Here is a 5606-nt window from a genome sequence, read left to right as displayed (position 1 = left end):
GAGCGTCGATGAGAAGAAAGAACTCACTTTTGTAAATGAACCTCTCAGGCTTTTGATCTGAGGCCCTTGAATTCTCTCTTCATCAGCGATGGTTGCACTAATCTGCAGGGAAGCGGATTTTACGACAAATGGAGCAGGTGGGCGTTGCTGGCCGGTGAGGAGGACCCAGCTTTGAACGATACCCGTGGGGGAGAATACCCGTCGACTTGCCATTTCTGTGCGCCCTCCCCATCGGCAGCACACCCAGAGAGTTTTGTACCTGTTATCTCGAAAGGTGGACAGAGTATCACACGCGATATGATCCTTAACTCAGCGGGTGTCGTTAAATATGGAGCCCTGATGTGAAATTAACAGCCTACTGAAAGTAGAGCCACGTTCTCAGGGTCCATAAAAACACACTTTGAGTTTCCCCCAGTAGGGTTACTATACGTGTGCCTAGTAAAGTCCAGGATTCTTTAGGATGGCTCGCATATCTAAATACCTACACTGGCATATATGTTTATCTGGGGAATGGGCTGAACATACTATATCTTTCCTATTTTCACCTATTTGTAAGATGGGGTCTGTGGCCAGGGATCACGGAAAGTAACCCATGAAGGGATCAAAACTCTGTTCTCCGTTATGTCTTTTCAAAATTTTTTCAGTTATTTAAAAATTATTTTCATTTTTATTTTATGTTGGAATATAGTTGATTTACAGTGCTGTTAGTTTCAGGTGTACAGCAAAGTGATTCAGTCATACATATACCTATATCTATCCTTTATTAGATTCTTTTCTCATATAGGTTATTACAGAATATTGAGTAGAGTTCCCTGTGCTATACTGTAGGCCCTTGTTTGATTATCTATTTTATATATAGTTGTGTGTATATGTTAATCCCAACCTTCTTATTTCTCTCTCCCCCACATCTTTCCCCTCTGGTAATCATAAGTCTGTTTGCTATGTCTGTGAGTCTGTTTCTGTTTTGGAAATAAGTTCATTTGTATCATTTTTTCAGATTCCACATATAAGTGACATCATACGATATTTGTGTTTCTCTATCTGGCTTACTTCACTTAGTATGATAATCTCGAGGTCCATCCAAGTTGCTACAAATGGCATTTCATTCTTTTTATGGCTGAGTAATATTCCATTGTATATACATACCACATCTTTATCCATTCATCTGTCGATGGACACTTAGGTTGCTTCCATGTCTTGGCTATTGTGAATAGTGCTGCTGTGAACATTGGGGTGTGTGTATCCTTTTGAATTATAGTTTTCTCCAGGTATATGTCCAGGAGTGGGATGGCTGGATCCTATGGTGGCTCTGTTTTTCCATTATATCTTCATCTGGTGATCTTCAAACTTTCATGTGCACGCAGATCACCTGGAGATTTTGTCAAAATGCAGATTCTGATTCAGTGGGTTTGGCACAAGTCCTGAGAGTCTGTGTTTCTGACAAACTCCCCTGTGATGAGGTTGCTGCTGGCCCATGAATAAGTCTTTGGGTCTTCATATGTGTGTCTGCTGCGAAGAAATTGTCTGAATTTAGATAGGAGGCTCTTAGCGTTTGAAGCTCTAGGACCAGTGGACTCTGAGAAGTAAGTAAGTGGAGTTATTTATCCACGGATCCAGGTTTCGAGAGCGTGCAAACACTTTGGGATTCTGGGGTTCTTCCAAAGAGAAGCAAAATGAAGTCTTCCGTTGTCAAGTTCTGGGAATAATTTGTTCATCGCAAATACAGTTTTGAGAGTGTGCGTTTGGTCCATTCTCACCCAAGCCGCCCTCCCAGTGTCCCTGACAGCACGCTGGCAGCACCGTAATTGGAAACAGTAGAAAACTCTGGCCTTGGAAGTTAGACGCTTGTCTGGGCCTTGGGCACTGGAGGATTGCAGGAGCGACTGGAGGCTGGCTGCGGGTCCCAGGAACAGCTGTCTTGCTCCTGCATGGGGGGGGATGCCGGACGTCGGGAAGCCTATGAGGGATGCCGTTGTGGCCAAACCCTGTCTCGTTAGAGAGCTCTGTGCCCCCATAGGATCATCGCACATGTTCCTTTTTGTCTGTTTTAATACTTCGGCTTCAACATATTTGTTTTTCCTTATTTTCTAGTGTCTTTGAGAAAAATCTGTCTTATACTGTATTAACCCCATTTGGAGAGACGTGACACGTTTGATTCTGTGAGGAAATATGCATATTTCTCAGGTTAATTTTTTTAAATTGAGACTTTGATGTTTGATTTCTAGGACGTCTTTAGTGTGAAAGACAAACACATTTATTTTCTACCACTTCCTGGAAAATGTTCCTGATTATAAAACCTCTAGACTGGCCTTCCCAGTACGGAAATGTAGTGACAGTTACTCTTGTGTAATTCTAGTGCTTGACTCATGAGCAGCTAGTAATATAGATTACTGCTGTATACAGTTTCAAAGCTGAGTTCCCATGCTGCAGTTAGATGCTTTAAAGCATTGGTTTCTCTCTGACAACTCTTAGGATATTGGGTGCCCCCAAAATGTAGGAAGGTTGGTTAATCTCTGTAGCTCACATGTTGCTTGCAGTAGAGAATCTTTTTTTTTTTTTTTGTGGTATGCGGGCCTCTCACTGTTGTGGCCTCTCCCGTTGCGGAGCACAGGCTCTGGACGCGCAGGCTCAGCGGCCACGGCTCGCGGGCCCAGCCGCTCCGCGGCATGTGGGACCTTCCCGGACCCGGGGCACGAACCCGCGTCCCCTGCATCGGCAGGCGGACCCTCAACCACTGTGCCACCAGGGAAGCCCTGCAGTAGAGAATCTTGGTGAAACATAGTTTTTCTTTATTATAAACGCACCTGGGATATGAAGAGTGTTTTAAATCATTGTTAAAATTAGAAAAACAAAACTTCCTCATTAAGGTCAAGAATGTAGGATCCAAAACAACGTTCAGTTTGATATTTGGCCGTTTATTCAACATCTGATTTTATATAATTTTATTTTTTTATTAAAAAATTTTTTTTTCTTTTGCGGTACGCGGGCCTCTCACTGCCACCATGGAAGCCCATGATTTTATATAATTTTAATTAGTAAGGTCAGTCATTAGGGTTAGTTTGTATTCTGTAATGATTTCTATCAAACCTTTTAAAAATGTTTACTCTTGGGGGCAAACTGTTAGAGAACGCAAGAGGAAGTAACTGAATTCAAATTCCTTTATATCATCTTTTGTAGTTAGAAATAAGGTTTGTAGTAGACTGTTTCCATAATACAGTCCCAAATCATTTTTATAACTTAATGAAATAAGTATGAACTAACTTTAGTGAGGGGGAGGAATTTCAGCTTGTCATTCTATTATGTGCTTATTTACATTATTCTGGTCAAGGGCATAATATCAAACCTTCATCTTCAGAGAGGATTTTACACATGCACTGACTGAATTGGTGTAGAGTTTGTACCTGGTTACTTATTTTAAAAAGGGGGGTGGAGAGAAAGAAAAACTTTATCCCAAATTCTCTTCTGTGTGCTAGCTTTTCCCACACCTTGGTATCCTGATTCTCTTTCCAGGGATGTTTCCCTCATACCACGCCCTCTAGAACGGATAGTTTGGGAGGGAAGTTGTGGGATGCAAAGTTGAAAAGAGGTGTGATGTCAGAGCCCATAATAGGAACTCTCACCAGTTCCTGTCTTTGTGGTGCAGGAACAAACACACCTGGTGCCAGACTGCAACATTTGGAAGCTCCCAAGACCACTCTCCCTTCTGCCGTCAGCTGCAAGTTCCAGGGTCCCCTTAGGTTCCATAATTCATTAGAAGGACTCAGAGAACTGAGAAAGCCTTATACTTGTGGTTGTGGTTTATTACAGGGAGAAGATATAGATTAAAATCAGCCAAAGAAAGAGACTCACGTGCCAAGTCCAGGAAGGTTCTAGGTGTGGGGCTGCCAGCTGACCTCTCCCCGTGGGGTTGTGGACAATGCCTACTGCTCCAAGCAACAATACACACAGAGTGTTGCCAAGCAGGGAACCTCACCCGAGCCTTGGTGTCAGAGTTTTTGTTGGGACGTGGTCGTGTAGATGTGGTTGACCATCCACATGCTGACCTTGGTCTCCAGCCCCTCCAGAGGTCAGGCTGATACCGCATGACCCAAAGGCCCATCCTGAATGGTGTTAACATATACTGTCTGGCAGCCCAAGATCACCAGGTAAACAAAGACGTTCTTATCAGGCAGGACATTCCAAGGGCTTGGAGATCATATCCCAGGAGCTGAGGGCAAATGCCAGACTTATCTTTGGGCAGGTGGTCAGTGAGATGGGGGCATTGTTGCTGAGTGAGAGAAACAGGACCTGGTAGAGGTGAGAGTGGGTGCCCTCGTCACAGATGTGAGAAGGATGACATGTTTGAGGGGACCCCTGACTGTAGACACACCCTTAGAGGGCAGAATGGCTGAATTAAGGCTGCATTAAGGCTGAATGGAAAATGGAGAAATCTTTTCAAACCATGTACAGATAATGTACAGATAATTCAGAGCATTATCAAAATAACTGTATTTAGGGCTTCCCTGGTGGCTCAGTGGTTGGGAGTCCACCTGCCGACGCAGGGGACATGGGTTCGTGCCCCAGTCCGGGAAGATCCCACATGCCGCGGAACGGCTGGGCCCGTGAGCCATGGCCGCTGAGCCTGCGCGTCCGGAGCCTGTGATCCGCAACGGGAGAGGCCACAGCAGTGAGACGCCCGCGTACCGCAAAAAAAGTAAAAAAATAAATAAAATAACTGTATTCAAATCCAGATACTGTGTTATTTATTAATGACAACAGAGATTGTATCTTTGCTATTTCACTTGGTCTTTTCACCCGTAATTTGGAAGTCACAAAAATATTGAAGGATTGTTTGGTTTTTGATAAAGGCTTTGATTTGAGCTTTATTTTCAGAGACTGTAGTTTCATTTCTGTAGTGGTTAAGTAGCTAGCAACTGGTTTCCAACCTATCTTCTTAAGCCTTGAGTCAAATATGACTAAACTGGGGAGTCTTTTCTGAATCTTTATCACAATTGTTCTCCGCTAATAGTAATGGTAGGCCTTGCTGGGGGGCTGTGTATCTTCAAAAGAAGTCCAATAAAATCGATCCAGAACCTAGCTGTGCACAGACTTCTTATTGACCATGTTAACATTAAGATTCCATTGACCAGCAATTCCATTTCTAGTTATGTAAGCTGTGGAAGTAATCACACGTGTGCCAAATTTTTATGCACAGCAAGGGTATTCATCACAGCATCATTTATATGTATAAAGATAACGTTTAGAAAGGGCAACATTCTACTTATGTTTGAGGGAAGTGAATATCCATGGTGGATGTTACATAAAGTTTAAGAATTAGACATGGTTAAAATAGAGGGTAGCATTTCCTGTGCAGCCATGAAAAATTATGTCCAAAAAAAAAGTACTTAAGGATATATGGAAAGGCTTCTTCTATATTAAGAAAATACTACAAACAAGATATAGACAGTATTGTGCAAATTGTGTGTGTGTGTGTGTGTATGTATGATGAGCTGAAAATCATGTTAAAAATTAAACTAATTGGGGCTTCCCTGATGGCACAGTGGTTGAGAGTCCGCCCGCCGATGGCAGGGGACACGGGTTCGTGCTCCGGTCCGGGAAGATCCCAC

At 43.1% G+C, this 5606-nt stretch overlaps 1 protein-coding gene across 2 annotated transcripts in view; it reads left to right on the top strand.

The window, feature by feature from the left end:
* DPP6 (dipeptidyl peptidase like 6) overlaps nucleotides 1-5606 on the top strand; it is an 800631-nt gene that overhangs the window by 262350 nt on the left and 532675 nt on the right. The window lies entirely within an intron of this gene.

This window comes from Lipotes vexillifer, unplaced genomic scaffold (assembly GCF_000442215.2).
Source record: "Lipotes vexillifer unplaced genomic scaffold, Lipotes_vexillifer_v1.1 scaffold944, whole genome shotgun sequence".
Lineage (NCBI taxonomy): Eukaryota > Metazoa > Chordata > Mammalia > Artiodactyla > Lipotidae > Lipotes > Lipotes vexillifer.
The sequence above is the reverse complement of the archived record's forward strand: the minus strand, read 5'-3'. Positions and strand labels throughout refer to the sequence as shown.